At 44.1% G+C, this 23,703-nt stretch overlaps 1 protein-coding gene across 6 annotated transcripts in view; it reads right to left on the bottom strand.

The window, feature by feature from the left end:
- The window catches only part of GTF2IRD1 (GTF2I repeat domain containing 1), a 129,710-nt gene that overhangs the window by 82,281 nt on the left and 23,726 nt on the right, over positions 1–23,703 (bottom strand). The window contains exon 1 of one of the 6 annotated variants that reach the window (XM_055001944.1): positions 13,963–13,979. The exons of 4 other annotated variants lie outside the window; for them this stretch is intronic. The gene's annotated coding sequence lies outside the window, so the exon portion shown is untranslated. Of the gene's footprint in view, positions 1–8,422; positions 8,468–13,962; positions 13,980–23,703 lie in introns of those variants that run through there. One more of the 6 variants, XM_055001945.1, reaches the window with a different exon arrangement.

The following is a 23,703-nucleotide window of genomic DNA, read 5'->3' as shown; positions in this document are numbered from 1 at the left end:
ACAGCTGCAGCAAGATTATTGTATGCGCAGAAATGGAAAGTGCAAGAAGTACCTACTGTAGAGGACTGGATTTACAAATTGCTGTACATGGCAGAAATGGACTAAATGACAAGAAAACTTAAAGACCAAGACCCGGAACAATTTATGGCAGACTGGGCGAAAATGAAACAATATTTGGAGAAAAAATGGGATGTGAAAGGAGAACTGAGGCAGTTCGAGAACTTTTAAACTATGATACTACAAACAGAAGAGAGAAGTGACTTTACCAATAGAAGAAATGTGTGTTTATATTAATCTAAGCTAGGATTATAGTTAACTATAGGAGGGGTAGAATTTATAACTGATACTTAGAAGTGGGATTGATATACTAGAAAAAGTAATATAGCATACATATAGTCATGTAAGGGAAGAGGAAATTATTTAGAGTAATAAATGTTATTAAGTTAGAATATTAACTTAACTATCATTAAGTTTGAATTATGGTTAAGTATAAGATATGAGAAGTATGCTGTTAATTATGGGAAGAAGTATTAGTAAAATTAATTTGATAAGTATGTTATTAATTTTGGGAAGAAATATCAGTAAAACTAATATAGTATGTATAGTACAGAGTAATTAGGGCTTAGAGTAAGGATTGCTATGTAGGGATGCTTGATTGTTTAATATAGGATATGTTAAGTAATAAAGGGGGTAGAGGGTTGGAAAGCTGTTGGAAGTCAAGAAGGAGGGGGGAAAGGGTGGGGATTAGGTTAGATTTAATCAGATAGGGTTTAATTGAAATATTGTTTGAAATTATGCTCAACAATAAAAAAAAAATTTAAAAAAGAGAATCAAACCTGGCTCTCCAGATTAGAGTCCTGCCGCTCTTAAGCACTCCACCACTCTGGTGCTGCTGCCAGACAATACAGTCTTGATAGACTGAGGATCTGACTCAGGAGCATGTTTTTCATCCTTTATTTGGCTAGAAGAGGAAGAATGCTAATAAATGCACATTAGCTCATTTTCACTAGTTTAGTGTCAGAACCAGGCTGGTGCTATAAAGGGCCATCTCCGTTCAGGTCTCCATCTGAAGGATAACAAATTTTGCAGGGAAGACAAAAGCTGACTTTCTCAGGAATTTAAATAGCAGGTGTGCTGCATGCAGGGATAGTGAATCACATTAACAATAAAGTGGTAAAAAGCACACTTTGAATATGGAGAAGGTGCCAGGTTTAATCCCTGACATCTCCAGTTAAAGGACCTCAGGTAGGAATCGTTGAAGAAGACTTCTCTCTGGGGATCCACTGCTCGATCTGACTACAAGGAGGCGGTTTTAAATGCTCTGACATGTCACCCCACTACAACCATTTCTCAAGTCATTTGCATGGTAGGTAGGGTTGCCAGCCTCCAGGTAGTGGCTGGAGATCTCCCGGAATTACAACTGGTCCAGGCCACAGAGATCAGTTCACCTGGAGAAAATGACTACTTTGGGGGGTGGACTCTATGGAATTATGCCATGCCAAGGTCCTTTCCCTCCCCAAATCCCACTTTCTCCAGGTTTCTCCAGGTTTCACCCCCCAGATCTCCAGGAGTTTCCCAACATGGAGCTGGCAACCCTAATGGCAGGTCATTGGCCAAAGAGTGGTATGTTTTTGGATGAATGGTTCAGCTGACTATTTTTGTGGTGTAGTGGTTAGAATATCGAGCTAGGAGAACAAGGCCCAAATTTCCACTCTGCCATGGAAGCTCACCGGTTGACCTTGAGACAGTCACACACTCTCAGGCTAACTTACCTCACAGGGTCATTGAGAACACAAATAGAGGAGAATTATATGAGCCCCCTTGTGTCCCCACTGGGGAGGAAGGTGGGGTATAAATGAATAATGAATAAAATCTGGACTGGGAGTCTTACACCAAGCCAGGGTTCCCCGAAATAACTCTCTGATTCTAGAGATGCAACCGCAGCACCCCACTCTGTCAACCCAACAAGAGCTGAAGGCCAGAATTGAAATATTCGTAACAATTCTGGCCAATCCAGAGGATTTATACAGCCTACCAATCGCAGGGGGTGATTTTGTATCACTGCTGTTCCTTTCTGAAGAGGGCACTGAAGCCTGTATGTCCATGTTGGAAGAGCAGCAAGATAGTCCAAGGGATCAGCTTGATATGCTTAATAATAATAACAACAACAACAACAACAACAACTGTACTTATATACCACTCTTCTAGACAGATTAGTGCTCTACTCAGAGCTACAAAGTCAGCATTGTTATTATCCCCTCAAAAAAGCAGGCGAGCTGCAGCTTAGATAGGGTTGCCAGCTCCAAGTTGGGAAATTCCTGGAGATCTGGAGGGTGAAACCTGGAGAAACCTGGAGAAAGTGGGGTTTGGGGAGGGAAAGGACCTTGACATGGCATAATCTCATAGAGTCCACCCCCCAAAGTAGCCATTTTCTCCAGGTGAACTGTTCTCTGTGGCCTGGAGACCAGTTATAATTCCAGGAGATCTCCAGCCACTACCTGGAGGCTGGCAACCCTAAGCTGAGAGGAGTGGCTTACCCAAGACCTCCTACTGAGTTCAGGGCAGTAGTAGAATTCAATTTGCAGCCCAGCCACTTAACCCCTATGCTACAACAGCTAGAGCATCCATCAGTCCTGACCAGATAGGTCCTTGGTAGATACTGATCCCAGTCTTGTTGTCAGTTGCACCCCACGGCATCAAGCCACAAGTGTGAGAAGCCACAGACCAAAGTGTGGGGAAACTTCTGCCTTCTGCACGTTTTTAAAAACCCCAAACAGCCCTTAATTTTGGTTACGGGATTTGAACTAGCCTGCAGAGGAGCTAAGTTCTTGCGAGCTCCATTGACCTAGCAGCTCAGCCCGTGCAAAGCCTTCATTGCTCATCTTTAATTGTTGAATGATTATGGGGAGGAAAAAACAAACAAACCGCAAGGCAGTTGTATAAATCCCAACAGCAATAGGGAGGTCTTATGTGGGCAGTGTTCACAGATCCAAGCGGGACTTTCCCAAATTCCTGTCTTGCTTTTTGCTCCTCTTCATTTTTGCTTCCACGTTCTTCCTGCCTCTTTCCCACTGCTGCTACCTCCTAGCAACCACTCTTCTGACTTGCCCAGGAAGGTCTATCTCACACCATCTCATAAGAAGACAAAGCTGTGTGTTGCATTCGGTAATACCGCTTGCTCTTCAGCCCCATGCAGCACTTCCAATCACTTCCTCCTCTCCCTGTGCAACAAACTCACCAATAATACCCCCCTTGGGTCCAGTAACCCAATATACTTCCATCTCCTGCATTTATGAGCTGGTGGGGAGCACTTTCAAGATTCCCCCCAGAGGTTTTTTGTGACTGTTTTATTAAACTTCTACAGCTGGAACAGTTTGCACATTGAACAACTGCTTGGCTTGCTCAAGAAGGAAAATACAAACACACTAAAAAAAATGGCAAAAATCTATTTTTCATCATCTCACATATCTAGATACCCTGGGATCTAGATACAGACTACAGCATTTAATACATAATCAGGTTTCTAGCTCTCACAGTATCTCTCCAACAACAACAACAACAACAACAAATCCCGAAAACCTTATGGTAGCTTTTGCCAACTACACAGAAAATAGGAAGGTCAGGATTAGGGTCACAATAGGTAAGACTTCATTTTCTACAACTGCATATATCTGCATTTCTCCCATAGTTTTCTCCAATGTTTCTCTGAGCTGATAATTTCTTACAACTTCTCCTCCTTTCTGTATATCAAATAAAGCTCAACAACAAAAAAGTTCCAGACCTGCCAGAAAACATCATAGTTGCTAAAGCGGGAAGAATCTGCTATAAGCCCTCTGTGCCTACTACAAGGTTACTTTCCAATTTTTTTTTACCCCCAAATTCCCCATTTTTGATTTCACTGCTTCCTTGCATAAATCAATCCCGATTCATTCTAGAGTTGCCAGGGAGGTGGGAGGCCCAGCACCTACCTTCTATTCCCTGATTGCGCGTGCTCCCTGGCCATTCAATGATGTCACTTCCTGGAAGTGACTTCATCTCATGGGCTGCAGGCCACCCTGGGAGCGCTCCTGTGCTCCAAAGGGGCTTGAAACAGGCCTGGATCGGGCTGCTGTGGAGTGTGGGAGCACTGCTGCACTCCGCAGTGCCCCAATCTGAGCCGATTCGGCTCTGGACCGGGCTGATTCGGGCTCGGATTGGGCCGCTGCAGTATATGGGAGTGCACCACGTAGCCTGGGAGCTTACCGCATGGCCCGGGAGCTCACTGCATGGCCTGGGAGAGCACCCCGGGAGACATGTTCTCACCTGCTGGCCAAGTAAGCGGAGGCAGGAGGTGGAGGGTGGAAGCGGGGGATCCCCCACCCCTAGCAGGGGACTGGCAACCCTAATTCATTCCATGCACTTATATTAAATTTCCCCCATAAAACATATGCACTTCTCACCATTATTGGTACCTCAGCATCTGTATGAACCATGTACATTGTATATATTGCATATTAAGACACAGCTAAAGTGAGCAAGCCCTGTCCTGGATGGCCCAGGCTAGCCTGAGCTAATCAGATCATGGAAGCTAAGCAGGGTTGACCCTGGTTATAAATAATTGGGAAACCACTAAGTAAGTCCAGAGTTGCTATGCAGGGGCAGGCAATGGCAAACCACCTCTGTTTCTCTCTTGCTTTGAAAATCCTACGAGGTTGCCATAAATTGGCACTTTCCACTACCAATTGGAGCATACCATCCAGATGCATCAACAGGGAAAATAAAGAACTGAAATGGGTGAGAAAAATACACATAAAAATAAAACTGGCTTATCCCTCCGGTCATCAGGAAAATACAGCATGAGTGTTTATGAAGCTACTCTCTTGTCAAGCTTTCCATCTGATTTTTCCCCCTTTAAAAAAAGAGGGAGGTCTTCTAACTGCCACTCAAACCACATTAGTGTTTACTGACCGCTTTCAGCTTTTCACTTTAAAAACTGTATTTTTGTGTGGGGTCCCCCCCCTTAAAAAGCAAAAAGTTCTTTCTGCACTAATTCAAAGCAGATCGCAACCCAACTGAAAGTTTCATTTCTTCAGGAAATAAATAATTGGTCCCATGTGCCCATTAAAACCACGAAAGCCAGAAGGGCGGCGGGGGAATGATTCGCCAGGTAAAGAAAAGGACATCATGTAAGCCCATGTTTTAACTAACTGTACATTTTCAAACCAAAAAGTCTCTATTGCAGGTTTTATGAAGGGGGTGGAGGGACAGCAACTTTGACAAAAAGCTAAGAAAAATGACCTATATCCTCTAGCAATTTTGGTCACAATGGAAAATCTTATTACAAAAAAGGACTGTTTGAAGTGCAGCCAAGAAGCAATTAAAGATTAATCTCTCTTTCCACCCCCCCTCCCCAATATACACACACATTGCTCCAACCTCCAAGTCAGTAACAAAGTGCCTATTGATTGCAAGCAGGGCAGGATCTGACCTTCACTGCAGGCTTGCTCCAAATTCCAAAATCATGGGGTGGGGGGGCGAGGGCTGAAATTAAAGCACACAAAACTGCAACCGTTTTGAAAGCAAAATAAAATCACAGCTAAAAGGCGATTGTGCAATTGAACTACCCCACCCCTCAAATTACACTGAAATTTGGTAGCAAGACAACCCCAGTTCTGCAACAAGACTGATGATTGTGCCAAATAAATCTATTTGTATCCATCTCTGAACACTTGCATATTTCTGCCTGCTTCCAAACACCAGATTTGGAACGGATTGGGCAAGATTGGGGGGTAATGGTAAGGTACAAAAATGTGGGGTGGGGGAGAGGGGAAGACAAGGCCACAGAATAGCTACTACCTCTTTACTGTCTCCGGACAGTTAAAACCCAGACATTTTCTCACAAGATCCCAAACTATTCTTGCAGGTGGCAAGTTACATCATCATTTTGGTTCGTGCCCATCTCTAGTAGTTATATGTTGTCTAATGTCAGTCCTAGAATCACTTGTGCTCAGTTTCAACATTTCTTCAACTCTGTATTGGATTCGTGCTAATGTTATGTCTTTGTAAACTTGTATTTATTTATCCTATGGCACTGTTTATGGAAATGTCCTTGACTGTACTAATCTCACACCAAGTAACCCGCCTTGAGTCTCAGTGAGAAAAGTGGACAAAAATGACATAAATAACAACAAGTGGAAAGAGAAGGTGGCAGATGCATAGAATGGGGACAAAACTACATATCTTTTTATGCCTTGATCTGATTTTCCCCAAAGAGATGAGAGGCTTAGAGTAACACACAACCCAAAGTTCTGATATAACTCCAAAGCCGCCATTACCCTCTATATTTTGTATTGCAAAAGGGAGTGGCAAACCATTTCTGTTTTAGATTAGAAATGGCGAGAAGGATTGCGCTGGGATCGGGCCTCCTTGCTTTCTCCACTGCTTTGCAATTACAAGGCGAGGTACGCCTCTTCTAAAGAGTAACACTTAACAGCAACAAACTGCGTAGTAGTCTTCACAGGCTCAGTTCAAACCAAATTAACCATGGTTTCTTGTAACTATGGTTAGTTGGTCAAACCAGGGATGACAGATGATCATCCATATGCCAGTTTGAAGCAGCAGTGCGGATTTCATCACTTTTGCTCTTCTTCTCTGCAGAGACCAAGTTGATATCCTGTGATTCCTGTCCTGCACTGCAGAAAAGCCAATGCCAAGGGAAAAGCCAGAATTAAGCCACAATGTCCCTGTGTTCATACATCACGCAAAACCATAGTTAAGAGTAACTGTGGTTAATAAACCAACTTCAAGCCATGGTTTCAGATCCTGGTTTGACATACCCTAACCAAATATAGGCCGATTCCAGACGGCCCTCTGCAATCCAAAACGTTGCGCGTTGTTGCGCGTTGTTGCATGTCATCGCGCGGAAAACGCGAAATATCGCATTTTCTCACGCGAGTTTTGCACGACCTCGCGCAAAACTCGCGCGAGAAAACGCGATATTTCGCGTTTTCCACGCGATGACGCGCAACAACGCGCAACGTTTTGGATTGCAGAGGGCCGTCTGGAATCGGCCACAGTTAGCGGAGTGGGTCCATACTTGGACAATCACCCTAACTGTAGCTAATTTATCTAAACCATGGTTTTGCATGCTGTCTAGGCTAAGAATTGTATTTAGCAAGTAGATATGTTTTGCTTTTTTATTTTATGCTTTGTCTTCATGGTTTGTTGAGCTTCGATTCTCTAAAGAGATCTGTAATTATTTCAGTCCATCCCCTCGCATCCTACCTTGTACCTAGATAAACTCTCTTTTGAGAACTTGAATAAGAAAGGCTACCTTCATTTGCACTCAACACATACCATGGTTACCTTGTGGAGGCAAAACCACCTTATGTTTTTCCCAATGATAATAATAATAATATTCGATTTATATCCCATCCTTCAGGACAACTTAACGCCCACTCAGAGCAGTTTACAAAGTGTGTTATTATTATCTCCACAACAATCACCCTGTGAGGTAGGTGGGGCTGAGAGAGCTCCAAGAAACTGTGACTGACCCAAGGTCACCCAGCTCGCATCAAGTGGAGGAGTGGGGAATCAAACCCGGTTCTCCAGATTACAGTCCTGCCACTCTTAACCGCTACACCTTGAGTCAAGTCACAGACCTGTTCTGGAAACTCTGCAGTTCTCAAGAACATAGAGAACAAACTGAGATCAGGACCACAGCAAATGGGGACAGCAGTCTTAGACTGTCCTCCCCACACTGTTATCCCAATTTGCAACAGTCCCAAGGAGCCACTATTTGCCCCACTAGAGGCTGCATGTGTACCAATCTGGGGAACTAGACATGTAGCTGTATCAACACAGATGAAACCCCCAACGGGTAAACAGAGGTCCATTTCAGGTCAAGAAAACTGCACAGAGGGAAGACCTAAGCTTTCTCTGACCCACTGTTTTTATTTAGAATTGAGAATTATGATACTAATATCAGAATGGGAGAAATGGAATTAATCCTGGGGGGAAAATAATGTTACTGTTTATTTTGTTATTGGTGCAGATTTTGAACTACAAGGATTTTTTAAAAAAGATTTATTGATTACAAAACTAAAATAAAGAAAACACACACAATGCCTCTGCCTGGGGGGAAATTGGTTAACTCTTGTTCACTTATGGAAGGCCAATTGTTCCAGTTTCTTAAAAGGCCAGAGTGATATAAACCTTAGGGTGTGACTGCCAGGGGATGTTGAATCCATCTCTCTCCATTAGGGTGCCAGCCTCCAGATGTTGTCTAGAGATCTCCTGGAATTACAACTGATCTCCAGATGACAGAGATCTGTTCCCCTGACTCTATTACATTAGAGCCCAACTGAGGCCCCTCCTCTCCCAAACCCTGCCCTCTCCAACCCAAATCTCCAGGAATTTCACAGCCCAGAGCAGACAACCATACCTTTCATCACAGGAGTGTCATTTCTGGGTTCAGAAATTCCTGGAGATTTGAGGGCAGTACCTGGGGAGATCAAAGGGCTCATTCAGGATTTGATGACACATAATGGTCCGTCCAAAACTGCCATTTCCTCCAAGGGAACTGATCTCTGTAGTCTGGAGATCAGTGGTAATTCAGGAACTCCAGGCTCCATCTTAGAGTTGCTAATTCTTCCACCACCTCTGCTGGCCACCGTTGTTACCCCCAACCACCAGTGGCAGCAGGAGAAAAATTTTACAAACACCAACACCGCAGATGGTGAGATGTCACTTCTGTGGAAAAGCCCAGAAGTGATATCATGTTGCTCTAGGGATAGTTGGAAACCCTATGGTTTTACCACAGAGTTCCCAGCATTTCCTAGAGCAATGTGATGTTACTTCCAGGTTTTCCTGGAAGTGACATCATGGCACACACATCACCAGTGCCCCTCATCTCCCTGCCGCTTAAGTTTCCAGTGGTTGCCAGGCAAACCTATCCCATCTTGAGGCTTGTAGTCTCAAATCTATCCCATCTTGAGGCTTGTAGTCTCTTGCTAGCCTTCTTCCTCCCCTCCCCCACCCAGTTTCTAACCTGCCAGGAGTATCAGGTTATGTGGCTGGCCAGCACTCACTACCCCCCAGTTCTCATCCCTCCTCTCTGTCACCTGGTAGGCTCAGTAAGTCCGTACACAGCATCTGGTTGGAGGATATTGGGCATGCCAGCCTACCACAACTCCCAAGTTGTTACAACAACCCTGTTGTTTTAGCTGGAGACTACAGCTGAAAACCCAACATGGCTCCAGAACTTTCCAAGCCCACCAGTGAAATGGCTTATACATGGAGACTTGCTGGTTCATAACCACAAACAACAGTCAAACAAAACGGGAGCCTTTGAGGGGGAAATGCTGTGGAAACCACTTTTTAAAAAAAAAAACAGAACAATGACAAGCAAGCTTTTATAGACCAGATTTGGGCTTCAACCGGTGGTGTTGCTAATCGCTTAGGCAAACATTGGTACATTGCTGCCAACAGGAAGCAACCAAGCCTAAATTCACAAGTAAACGGGGAGGGTGAGGAGAAGTTACTTGGGGCAGGCCAAAGAAGGGGCGCTTGCTTTGGCCAAATTAAGCACAATACAGCCACAAGGGGCATGCTTATGTGGAAAAGCGCATAGTTTCGTCACCTCATCATAGACTGAGAGCCAAGCTGCAAGTGACACGTGACATGAGTTGGACACTTGTCAGCTTCCCTCAAGTTTTCATGGGAAATGTAGGTGTCCTGGTCTTGCAGCTTGGCTCTCCATTTCATTGAAGTTTACAGAAACCCCCCCACACACCCAGCAGAGGGGAAGGGGAGGTGCCTGGCGAGAGCCCGACGCCTGCACTCCCCTCCCAACGGCACGTTCTCCCTCCCATAGACTGCCTCTCTGTAAACTTCATTTCCCATCAAAACTTGAGGGAAGCTGACAAGTGTCCAACTCGTGTCAGGCGTCACTTGAAGCTTGACTCTGAGCCAGTGAGAGATCCCGTGTGGTGCAGCGTGAGAATGTTTGACTCAAATCAGGCAACCAAAATTCAAATTCCCACTTGCCATAAAAACTCACTGTAACGCTACAGCCAGCTGCACTCAATCTCAGCCACCTCACAGGGAAAAGTGTTGTGAGAATGAAATGGGGGGCAGGAATAGCATGTTCCTTGGAGCAAGAGCAGGATAAAAAGGCTTGAAATATATGGATATTAATATGGATATTGAGACGATCCATGGGTTGGAGTATTTTCCATACAAGGGAAATCTAAGGTCAAGGTCAAATCCACATTACTCATTCTAAGTCGCATGTTCCCCGCATTCCCCACGCAATCCCGAGTGCCGGTCACATTACCTCATTAAATAGATGCATTTCATTCACATTTCTCCCGAATATGTGGTCACAGGTTTTCAACGGGAGTTTCACGGTGGCCGTGAACTGGCCAATGCGCAATTTACGTTTTTTTTTAAAAACCACCCCCCTTCCTGTCTCTCCGGCCGTTCCGAGAGTTCCTATTGGCTGATTCAACTTGCAAGTGCTCTGTAGTCTGCAAAAGACTGTTTTTGACTTCATAGTATTGGATTTATTGATTATGCTGTTTCTGAATCAAATCTGGTAGTTTGAAAAATCATTTTGGGGTGAATCCATCCTCAGAACGGACTCACGAAACTTCCTTTTTAACTGTTTTTTATTTTTTTTATTTTATATTACTGTAATATCGAAATTACGAAATATCAAAATAATGACACTCCAAGGAAGTGAAACTGCAGTAAAATTCAGGCACTGAACTGTCCTGCATAGGAAATGCCCACGAAAGCTTCCCACATGCTTCCAAATTTCCAAAAAAAGAAACGGGAGAGAGCCATCAGTGCTGTCAGTGGGGGAAAGAGAGTCATCATTATCTTCAATGATGTTTCTTTATAAGGCAAGATCGAAATAACGGAAAAGTGCACTCAAAAAAATAAAAAAAAATGGGCGGGAAAAAAGGTCCCGCCCAAAAAAGCGGTTTTCGAGCGGCCGTGTGACCGGAGGGACACGCGAGAAAGACGGATTGGAAGCAGGAATGTGAACGAAGAGGAAAAAATCGCGGATTGGAGGCAAACGGAAGATATCCGATAAACATGCAGGTAATGGGTGAATGTGGATTTGACCCAAGTCTCCTTCACTCCACACGGCTCAAAATTTCAAAAGGCAGATGATTTGCAAATGGGGAAAAAAAGCAAGTGTTAGCATGTTTTTGGAAGATCTGGAGGGGATACACTTTCGCTTCCAATTCAAAGGGATAAATAAAGCTCCCTGGGGATCTTTTTCCCTTCAGTGATATAGGGTAGTTGGACATCAAAGGCAAAGCCCACAGTAGCAAAGCAATCTTCACACACGTACCCACCCCCACACACGTACCCACCATTGCTGTCTTCTCTCTTATTTCAAAGCTATCTTGAGGGAATAAAGATGAGCACAGTAATTATTTAGAGGCTGTTCCTCTTGTGCACGTACCCAACAGAAATGCTGAATTTGCTTAGGGTACATACAGGATAGATTACCATGCAGGAAACGTAGAGAAGTTTGTTCACTTCTTACATGTGTACTAAAACGCTGCAACAAAGATAGGGCTGCCACATTCTCAGCGCCCCAGATCCTAAAATTCACAGTGTATGCATTGATGATGTCACAACAAACAGCAGCCACACCTATAACCAGGGGTCATTTTGTAGAAAAAGAGCTGGAGGAACTCATTAGCATAACTCATTAGAATATGCCACGCCCCTTGACATCACCAGAAATGTGTCATTAGCACAACTGATTTGCATATGCCACATCCCCTGATCTCACCTATCCTGACTGTTTTGGACCCAATCCTGGCCATTCAGGGCTGAAATTGGGCCGAAAATGGCAAAAAGGGGCTGAAAATGGCCGAAAAGGGGCCCAAAATGGTCAGGATTGGGCTGCTGCTGAGCGGGAGAGTGATCCACCACCTGTCAGAGGCCTGATCCAGGCCATTTCGGCACCAATCCAGGCAGAAACGGGCCCAAATGGCCAAGATTCAGGTGGGCGGGGCCACCTGACATGCGGCCTCTTTGGGAAACTGCCGGAACTGCGTTCCTTCACGTTCCCCCTCGAAATGAGCCCTGCCTATAATACTTCTTCTACATATCCCTATATATCTTTTCACATGGAGGCTTTCCTGTAGTTTGGGTGTTGAACTGCAACCATTTTTATCTGTGTGAACTGCAACCATTTTTATCTGTGTGAACTGCAACCATTTTTATCTGTGTGAACTGCAACCATTTTTATCTGTGTGAACTGCAACCATTTTTATCTGTGTTTATTCATTTTCCATTCATTGTTTTTCTGTGGTCTCCGTGCTGTTTTTCTCACTTTCTCTCTCTCTCTCTCTCTCACTCACTCACTCACTCACATGCACAGTGCGCCCTACTATCATACAATGTATGAACAAACTTAGTAGCAGAAATCTGTTTCCCCATTAAAAGTGCATGAGTAACTACCCATTCATATATCAACAAGAATTAAAAGGGGGGGAACCCCTAAAAATTGACATTTATATTTTTGAAAATTGATCAACACCACTTGGTATTGCGATGAAACTTGAAAACCATGGCAAAAAAAAAAACTATGGAAGACAAACCATTGCTTAAAAACCAAAAAGAGTCCAGTAGCGCCTTTAAGACTAACCAACTTTATTGTAGCATAAGCTTTCGAGAATCACAGTTTTCTTCTTCAGATGCATGGAGGGCAAGAAGAAACTGGTCAGATATATAGGCGGAGAGGGGAGGGCGGAGTAGATGCAAACAGTAGCTTCTGATATGGAGATCAGTTTGCTTCTGTTAAGGAAGTCAGTTACTTCTGATAACGAGATAACCATTCATAGCTTCTATCAGAAGCTACTGTTTGCATCTACTCCGCCCTCCCCTCTCCACCTATATATCTGACCAGTTTCTTCTTGCCCTCCATGCATCTGACGAAGAGAACTGTGATTCTCAAAAGCTTATGCTACAATAAAGTTGGTTAGTCTTAAAGGTGCTACTGGACTCTTTTTGGTTTTGCTACAACAGACTAACACAGCTACTCCTCTGCATCATTGCTTAAAAGGAAGATTCTAGCCATGAAACTCTATGGCTTGCAAGAATACCTCCTCATCCAATGTTACCTGCCACAATTCAAACAATCTTCTGTATGGGAAATTTAATTGTTAATTGTTTTTATCAGGAATGTAAACGTTTTCTTTGTATTAGCATAACTGCACTTCCATGTTTTGTACTGGTTTTGCCTTTGGCTGATTATAAGCCGCTTTGAACTTTGAATAGTGAAGAATATGTTTTTAAATACACAAACATTGCATCACCTGCCCCAATGCTCTCGCACTGTTATACCATCCTCTAGCCATCCATGGTAATGACATTGTGGCCCATCTTAAAGCAGAGCAGTAGCCTTCTCCTCTACCAAGCTATCATGATGCTGCAAAATGTCACTTGATACCACTGAAGCTTTGCAAATTGCTGGATACATTGCCCCCAAAGAAAAATTATGCATAGCATATTGCTATTTTCCTCCACAGAGAACACTTCAGCTTAGAAAAATATGGCTTCGTCTACATTGCTTGAATGACCAAGTGTTACAGGTAGAACTTAGCAGAATCTGGAATTTATTGATATTCCAAAAGTCCCTGTACTGTTTACCTGGCCAATACTCGTTCCCAATCCATCAGTGTTTGACAACTTTACTTCATCCCGGAACCTGAAAACCAAACCAAGGTCCTCCTTCACAGTTCTTAGAAACAGATGCCAGTTGAAAGATCAACACGGTGGTTACCATTCCACGAAAAGAATAAAAACGCTCTCCAAATACTAAGCAAGGACTCAGATTGCACTCCACGGAACAGACAGCTTCAAAAGACTAAAATTAGCCGGGTGTATTAGTGAACTAAGCCTGTCTCTCTTCATCAACAGCAGTCTATTCCCTCAGCCCCCACCAGCACCTACCTTGCTAATCACAAAAATTACTTTGTGTTCCCTGGAGAGGTTGTTAAATTCCTTGCCAATCAAAGTGCACTTTCCGATGTCATAGATAATGAAGTACTTTTTATTTGGACCGACTAGAGTTTCAAAGGCAGGATGCAAACTTCTGAGTTACACCGATCTCCTAAACTGGATATTTAAGAAAAGAGGATGAGAAAGTAATTTTCGTGGACTCAAATATCATTTTGCCCCTTCCCGAAAATACCTAAGCAGAAGTGCTTGGCCCTTAGAAATTGCATATTGATATCTAAAAATAAAATATTTTACTAGAATTGTTCCCTGATTGTATTTTAAAAGCATACAGAAAAAGATGGTAAGGTCCAGGGCTTTTTTTCAGGGGGAACGCGGGGGAACGGAGTTCCGGAACCTCTTGGAAACGGTCACATGGCTGGTGGCCCCGCCCCTTGATCTCCAGACAGAGGGGAGTTGAGATTGCCCTCTGTGCTGCTTTGGCGGCGTGGAGGGCAATCTAAACTCCCCTCTGTCTGGAGATCAGGGGGCGGGGCCACCAGCCATGTGACCATTTTCTCCGAGGGCAACCCACTGAGTTCCACCACCTCTTTTCCCAGAAAAAAAGCCCTGGTTAGGTCCCATTAATAAAAAAAAATCCATCTTAAAGATGAGATTGAGATTCCCATTTACAGTAGATTCATTTCCTAACTATGAAAAGGGAATGATATTAACTTCCCCCTCAAGCTTGTCATAGGGGTAAACACAGAAATGAAGAAGCCTTTAATAAATTAAATTTTGTTCATACATTATTAGAACCAGTTGTATATTGGCATACAGAAAGCAAGTACAAACAGTACAAGTTGTGTGATGGGAGGAAAAGATCAGCTTAGTTTTCTTATCTGACTTGCTGATTATGTTTGAGACTACAGGCTCAACTACAAGCATTTCGGATGGTTTCTGAGAAGAGAGAAGCAAGGGAATATTGAAGAGGAAATGCTTGGATGCATTCTTTTCCATTCCTTTTTCCTTACACACAGTTACAGTTGCTCTGAACAGCAGTGGTGGACTTCAAAGTATTTAATTTATACTTTACTTTTTCCACCAATATGCCTAGGAAACCAAAGACATCATCATACATAAAATGATCACTAAAGTCAAAAAGAGAGCAAAGTGGGACATCCAGGGACTGCTCCAGATTTCAGAAAGGCTTGGGCAAGATCCTTTCTGGGCCCCACACTAAATATGCCATCCCCTTTTGCACATGTGCCCACACACAACCTGGACGAGGAAGCAACTAATTCAGGCTCCTTCAAGCCTCAGTCAGCACTGGTATAAAGAGTCAAGCTTTGCACTTTTCCTTACATCAAATGAGACTGGCACCGAGTTGCCTCCAATGTCACACAGGCCTCCAGATCAACACAATTCCCAAGGGGAACAGATGGTTAAATGTGTCTGGTCAGTGGTGACCCACTGCTAGACTACAGGTCTTTGCTGGTATCCTACCATGGTGACTTTGATGCCAGCCCCCAGGGTGACACATTCTATAAATCCATCCCGACCCGATGCAAATATGTTTACATAGATGGCTAAAACCATCAAACCATAGTTTGGCCATTAGACAACCGAGCATCAGGCATGTGTAAAGCTACCAACTCTAGGTTGGCAAATCTCTGGAGATTTGGGGGGTAGAGCCTAGGGAGGGCAAGGCTTGTGGCGGGGAGGTACCTTTGCCAGGATATAATGCCATAAAGTCCATCCTTCCAAAGCAGCTGTGTTCTCCAGGGGAACTGATCTCTGTCATCTGGAGATCAGTTGTAATTCCAAGAAATCTCCAAGCCCCACCCAGAGGTTGGCAATCTTATGTGCCCTCCTCTCCCGACCCTCACACAAAACTTGATTAGCATGGACTTCTGGATTAATGCCCAAACAAAAGTTTGTCCCTTTGACCAAACTGCAAACTGTGGGTCTTCATTCCAAAAGAGTATTCCAAACCGAGGTTTGATTTGGGTTTGGAATCTTTCTCCTGAAACACTCCGCTTTGTGTCTTAGGGTCAAACTGCATGTGACATGATCGGATTCTCCAATTTTGTAAGACACAAAAGACAGACTCAGAATGGATGGGGGGAGGTAATTAATTGGGGCTAGGGTACTAAGGAAGGTGGAGTTTAACTCTTCTCCTTTGTGCGTCCTTACACTCCTGCCCATATACATGCATACACCCATAGTCAGATGGGAAATTGTCATCGAAGAAACAAGGTTGTGCTGGAGGAAGGGATTAAAATCTCCATTCCCTAGCACCACAACTTCCCTAGCTTTGAATCCAACATGGATACCCAAAGTCATGTGTAATCTGGCAGCAAAATAGCGGCACATCAAAAGAAATCCCATCATAGGCACTGCTGGAAAACTACATCTCTCCGAGTCCCTGGAACCCAAGAGGCCAATGTTCTCAGCACTGGAAAAGAGGTAGAAAGGTTTCTCAGCCTCCAGCTGCCAGAGTTCCCTTTCTGCAGCTACCACCATTCGCTGCCTCTGCTGGACCAGGAAAAGGAAGAAGGAAGTGAATAGTGGTGCAACGGCAAGGGTATTTTTTTCTCCATTATGATCCAAGAAGCTCTCAGGAGACAGTGCTGAGTTCAGAATAAAGCCGAGTATTAGGAGGCAGGAAAATGCAATATTCTGAAAACCCACAAATTTTGGTAGCCTCTTTACAGACAACACTGGTGGTCACTACTGAACTGCCATGAGCCTGCTGGCATGGGGAGGGCGGAATACAAATAGAATAAAATAAATAAACAAACAAACCAGAACTAGGGTTGGCCATGGGAGTGGTCAAAAGAAATTGCTCAACTGATTAACTGTTTAAAAGCAAGCATTATTTTAAGGCCTTATTAGAACAAGAAAAAATATTATTCTTGTGAAACAGTGAAATTAACTTATAAAATAGTTTAGAGAGTGACCTTGGCCAAAGATGCCTGCTTATGCAGGAGATACCTTAAGAAGTAGCAGGTGGGAAAAGGGCTGCTTTGCCCCATGCGCTGTAGAGCTGGAGGGACAAGCTGTCCCAACTCCATTCACAATTGGAATGAAATAAATTGTAAACTGCTGGCTACACAGTGGATATTTTGGCGTCATAGAAGGTTCAACTAGTCAACTCTCCTGGTGCGCCATCCCTAAGCAGAACAGAAGCAAGTAAATGATGGTCCTTGCTCTTATAACCAAAACGTCATGTAGGAACAAATGGTGACAGCCCCCAAAGCCCAAGTGCCCGGGTGGTGATCTCATAGCTATGTACTGATGTCGTCTTCTTCAAACTGGCAGCAAGAACAAACTTCCCCCCATCCAAAGCAAGGGTGAAGGGACAGAGAAAGATCAAGATGGTTAGCCATGTTAATCTGTCTGTAGCAGTGGAAAAGAGCAAGAGTCCAGTAACACCTATAAGACTTAACAAAATTTGTGGAAGTAGGATATGAGCTTTCGTGAGTCACAGCCCACTTCTTCAGATATCTGAAGAAGTGGGCTGTGACTCACGAAAGCTCATATCCTACTTCCACAAATTTTGTTAAGTCTTATAGTCTTATATATCTGAAGAAGTGAGCTGGGACAGAGGAAGGAAAACTAAATAGAAGAAACGGGGACAGTCCACAAGCAGAAAAAGAGAACATTTCCCCCAAAATTTCGACAAGACCAAGGAAGAGGACCCTTGCCAACTTAGGTCCAATGGAGAGGCTGTGGTGGCAACAGGAGTTATTAATTTTTATCACGGATTGTCATTATTGTTACTGTTGTTGTTGTGGATTAGGTTTAAGACTGTATCCATAAATTGGTGCTTCTGCCAAAATCCCTTAGAAAGACGTCACACAGCCACCCTCCAAATTAAAAATGAGGGCCAAGTGATACAGATTCTAGCGTCGGGTTTTTTGATATTATAAGACGAAACTCTCATTATTTCAGAGTCACAGTTTTCTTTTTTAAAAAAACAACTGTGGCTCAGCTACTGCTTGCTTGCGTGACCTGGGTGAAAAAATCCGCAATCTTAATTCCAGGCCCCATGGTGCCTATGGCAACTGGCATCCGTCGCCTTGGAAACTAATCTCGTGGTATTTGAACAATGTAACGAGGGCCTTTAATCTCCCAAACACTGTAAATCTTTATTCTAGCCCGCTTGGCTAGGACCACAAGAGGCAGTATGAAAAGGTCGTTGTTTTCCACCTAGTCAGGGAGCTCCCACAAGTAGGGTTTTTATACATATATTTGTACATTCACAGGGAGGCGGAGCGGCCTACCCAAGGCCTTCCTACAAGTAAATAATTAGTCATGTTTTGTGATAGGAAGAATTTGGTTCCCTGAGGTGTTAAGGAGCCAGAATTACAGAGGGAGCCCATTCTCCCCCACCGTTTCCATTTCTATCTCTTTCCCATGGAAAAAAAAAATAACAAAAGAAATAATTAGGCACAACACACCTTTTAAAATAGCAAAAGTTAAATAAAAAGTATGCTAAGCAAAAACACAATCAAACCAGGCTGGGTTTTTGGAAAGACCAAGTGGAACACAAAAATGATACCAATGGAGCCGGTTCGTATACAACGGCATGTTATTTGACTTCATTTTGTGGGGATAAAGGTATGAAATTGAATATTTATTCAACTTATTCAACAAAGCGATTGATATTGCTGAAAAAGAGAAAGGGTTCTGTTCACAACATATACATCCAAAATGGGAAGGGAAAAAACGGGAGATGTGGAAGCCATGTTTGATTAAGGCAACGAGGACTTCAGCAATGCTTTTATTCAGGCCGAAAAGCAGCCCCTAACACTCCCCATATTCTTTAGTGCAGGTACTGTTTATAAACTAGTAACAGCTTATCTGCAACCAGAAAAATATTTATTTAGATGTTTATACCCTTTTCCTCTCAAATGGGGACATCATCACTCTCCTCCGCCTCCATTTTATCTTCAGAACTTGTGAAGTAGATTAGGTTGAAAGAATTCACATAGCCTTTGTAGACCGTTTTGGCTGCTGATTGCTAGTAGATTGTAACATTTCAGACACAACTGGTTTGTCTACGAGTTACTAATGGGTTTTTAAAAACATTTTCTTACCTTTCACCTGTGCCCTGTTTGCAATGGGGGGCTGAGATACAGGGTTTTTAAGATTTTTTTTCTTTCATTCCAAAGAGTTCTGTCCACCTCTGATTTACTGCAGTGCACTGTCGGAAATGTTGGCAGTTCTTTTGCTAGCACTTTTTTTTTTAATGGCTAGTGATTAGCGCTATAGTGCTACAGCATTGTAATGATAGGTGTAGAGGGTTCTCTGAATTCCCAGCTTTCATCTTTAAAAAAGTAAGTCTCTAGCCCCTTCACTTGAGGAAATATGCCTTCTTCCTTATATCTCTACAAAGGCAGGGCTCAATACTTTTTTTTAAATGAAAGCTGAGAATTCAGAGAACCTGTTACACTTTTCATTACAATGCTGTAGCACTATAGCACTGTAGCAATATTTTGTGCAGATTTTTTAAAAATGTAAAAACCCTGGTGGCTCAGCGGGTGAGAAGTAGCCATTTCCAGAGCTAGAAAAATTGGTGCTGTTTGAAATTACCACAGTGATTGACATATGAATCATAAATAAATGCAAATGCTATTTGGAACTGCCACACCTACATCAGTTTACACAAAGTCGAGGCAGCAACAGATAACAACCAGGTTAAACCAGAAATGTGAAAAGGGCCTTAGCCTCGTCCAAGGTTATCCACACAGTTGTCATGACAGAGTAGGGATTCAAATCTGGATCTCCCAAACATAACAGCTCCAGTTAAATCGCTCTCAGCTACAGTTGTCAACTGTACAGGTTGGGAAACTGTACAGGTTGGGAAACTTCTGGAAATTTGAGGGCAGAGCACATGGAGGGCATTGTGTGGGGCGAAGGAACCTCAGTGGGGTATAAATGCCATAGAGTCCATCCTCCAAAGCAGCCATTTTCTCCAGGGGAACTGATCTCTGTCATCTAGAGATCTGTTGTAATTCTGGGAGAACTCCAGGTGCTACCTGGAGACTGGCAACGTTGCTTCTCAACAGAATTCTATAAATGAGGCACAAGAAACTCCCATCAAAGAGACCACCAGAAGTGATAGCTAATAGCCCCCTTCCAGCTCTTAGCTGCCATCAATGAGATCAATGGCAGAAGTGAGGAAATGCCAGCATGGTGTAGTGATTAGAGAGCCAGATGAGGATCGGAGAGAGCCAGGTTCAATCCCTACTTTGCCACAGAAGCTCTATCATGCCTGGATCCAGCTGCAGCTGAGAAGTCTTAAATACTGGATTAGATCCCCCCAAGCCACTTCAAGTACCAATTTTTAGCTGAAAATTGGGATAGGAGTCTACCCACCGAATCTCAGCAAAGATGCTGGGTCCCTGTAAAGACACACACACAAATCGTTTTGCCTTTCTATCATTATATTTCAACAAAGGCGAAGGGTATGATGGGGAAAGGAGGTTAATCAGCACCCTTCATTGCATCCGCCTTTATGTGTTAAAATTAGAGATGGGCACGAACCGAAAAACCCCGAACCATGGGGTTCATGGTTTGTCAAATTTCACAAACCACGAACCATGAACTTTCACGAACCTGCCCCTGGTTCGCGAACCGGTTCATTTGGTTTGTGAAAACATCACATCCAGGTCAGAAAACCATCACTTCCGGGGCAGGAGAAGGTCACTTCCGGGCCAGCCGAAGTTAACTTCCGGGTCAACAGAAGGTCTGCAGGAAGTCCATCCCCCATTGCCTAAGAAACTGATTGATTGGCACCAGGCTGTCTGATTGATTGGCACCAGGCTGTCTGCAGTGACGAACCAAAAAATGAACAAACGAACCAGCCTAAAAGTTTGTGGCGGTTCATCAGAAATGCGATCTGGCGAACCGTGGTTCGTGAACCATGGTTCGTGAACCATGAACCGACCTGGTTCGTGCTTAATTTTGGTTCATATTTCGGTTCATGCCCATCTCTAGTTAAATTGAGACCCTACCCACACTTTATACCTCAACAGGGCACATGTATTATCAGGGCCAGCTCCAGGTTCTGGGTACACTGGTTAAGCACCCCACAGTCTACCAAGTAAGTGTATCACTGTTACCAGTTTCATCCTCCTCCACCTCAGAGCCAGCGTGATAGTGATCAGAGTGTCAGACTGATTCAAATCCCCGCTCTATCATGGAAGCTTGCCAGGCGACCTTGGGCGCCCTCAGCCTAACCTCACGGGGTTGTGAGGTGAATGGTTTTAAACCAATAATGCCAAGAGTTTTTAAATAAATAGGTAGAATCGACAGGGGAAAGGGGGGGAAGTATCTGAAGCTACTTCATGACTGAACCCCACCTCAACTCAAATACTGTTATACAAAAAGAAGGAAAGAAAGAAACGTGGCACAGAGAAGGAAAATTAATTTGTACGCTGCTGGGAAATTATTTTGTCTCCTGTAGCCCGTGTGTGGCATTACAAACATAAAAGCTGCAAAGGGTCTCCACGGTTAACAGCGTGGCGACAAAACAAAAACGCAGTAACCTTTTGGATCTGGAAAAGGGATTTTTGGAATAAATGGCTGCAACCAGCTGGGATTTAGGAAGGCTTCTGAGAGGCCTTGGTTCTGACACTGCTTGCCACCACTTAACAATAGGATTTAATTCATTAGGAAGGAGAAAAAGAACAATTAACAATGGGAAAAGGAGGGGGAAAAACATATAACGAAGGCCTAGCACTGCTGCAGCCCACTGCTGGATTTAAGCCTCGTGAAATTCCAAGCTAGCAAATTAAATCCAATCACTTGTGCCATAGGTTTAAGAAGCCAAGGTGGGAATAAGCCATTCACTTGTGCAGAAACTGTTGCAAAGAATTCAGGGAAGAATCTCTCCTCCCCATAGTCTTACCATTAACCTGGTACTGGCAGGGAATCCCCTGCCGCCAGCTGGTGCTTACCACCATCAGTCAGCTGGCCAGGGCAGGGGGGATTGGTGAGAATCTGAAGGAAGAGATGGACAGCATTCTGATGTGCTGATGTTGCTCCCTGTATGCCTAGAACTGATGTCAGTGCATTGCCAGGGGACGTGGGGATGCTCTGGTAATAATAAAGTCCCCTAGTGATGCGCTAATATCATCTCTGGGCACACAGGAAGTGACATCACAGCATCACAAGTGGTGTAGTAATGTCATCAGTGAGCTCCCAGTAAGTCAGTGGTCAGGGGGGGACCCGGAAACCGTACCCCCACAGGTATATATGCTTCAACTGTCCTTATTTACCAGAAGCAATGTCTATTTCCCAGTTCTCATTCCTGGCAAATTGGGGTCCCAGGTGCCCACCAGTGGCAGGCAAACTCCTGGCGGTTTGTCTCTCTGTAAACTCTCTAGTGATCACCCACCACCAGCAGGCATCCCAGGCAAATGTGTGACACGCACAGTCCATGGCAGGTGCGATGATGTCACTTCCTGACATCACTTCTGCACTGACCACAGGAATGCTCCCATGCTTCATGCAAGACTGATATTGGCTCCAAACAGTGCAATGACATCACTTCTGGAAGTGACATCATTGTGTGCCAATCAGGAACACGTGCACAAAGGAGAAGAAGCCCAGTAAGTACCACCCTCCCAGTCTACAAATTATGGCCTCATTTTTGTTCATCTTGGGCAGGCTTCCACAACATGGCACCTGTGGGCACTGTGGCACCAGCCATCAGTACTTCCCCAGGTGCCCACTGAAAGTGGGAGGGGAATTGTAAGGCAGGCTTGTTATTAGCTGACATTCAAATGAAGAGGTTTTCCGTGGCTGCAACAGCAGCTGCAACCACTAAGGTGGACGGGTAAGCACTCAGGTTGTCACCTCCAGGTTAGGAAATTCCCGGAGATTTGGGGGGGTGAAGCCTGGAGACGGCAGGGTTTGGGGAGGGGAAGGACCTCAGTGGGGTATAATGCCATAAAGTTCCAGCTGACCCAAAATGACATCATTGGCCTTGGGAGCATGCGTGCACTTTGCGCGCACACATGTGGTACCAGGGGAACCACCTCCCGCCAAGAGTTGCCCCCTGTGCTCGCAACCCACTGAGTTCCACCACCTCTTTTCCCTGAAAAAAAGCCCTGCATTAATGCATCCCATCGCATTCGTGACACACACCCCATTTTCACCTGTGGGTGGGCAACCAGCAGCCCTAATTTTAGGGCAATTTATTTCTCTAGGTTATCCTGAACCATACAAACCATAGTCTTCTCGGTTTTTGACGCAATATGCTATTTAAATGACTCAAGCCTACCAGCAGTGAATCAGAACAATAGGTGGGGTTCAGGCCAGAATTCTGAAGCATACACCTATTTTTGTTTTGGAAATGTTGGCGGATAGGCAGGTGTTCCTTGAGCAAGTGAGTAGGGGGGAGGGTGATTTTGTATCAGGTGTTCAGTGCCATGATCTTTCCAGAACCCCAGATAGGTAAGACGAGGTAGGACAATACAGAGTAGTGAAGAGAAATATGGCAGGCAAAAACAAGTGCAGAGGGAGCACCAGAAGTCTGCCAAAAGCTCGTAGCTTCTTTAAATGATCTTTTTCAGGTGGGTAGCTGTGTCGGTCTGCAGTGGAACAGCAGGGTGTGAGTCCAGTAACACCTTAAAGACCAACAAGATTTCCAGGGTATAAGCTTTTGTGGGTCAAAGCTCCTTTTGTCAGAGCCAATTCGGTGTAGTGGTTAAGAGCGGCAGGACTCTAATCTGGAGAGCC

Source organism: Eublepharis macularius, chromosome 17 (assembly GCF_028583425.1).
Source record: "Eublepharis macularius isolate TG4126 chromosome 17, MPM_Emac_v1.0, whole genome shotgun sequence".
NCBI lineage: Eukaryota > Metazoa > Chordata > Lepidosauria > Squamata > Eublepharidae > Eublepharis > Eublepharis macularius.
The sequence above is the reverse complement of the archived record's forward strand: the minus strand, read 5'-3'. Positions and strand labels throughout refer to the sequence as shown.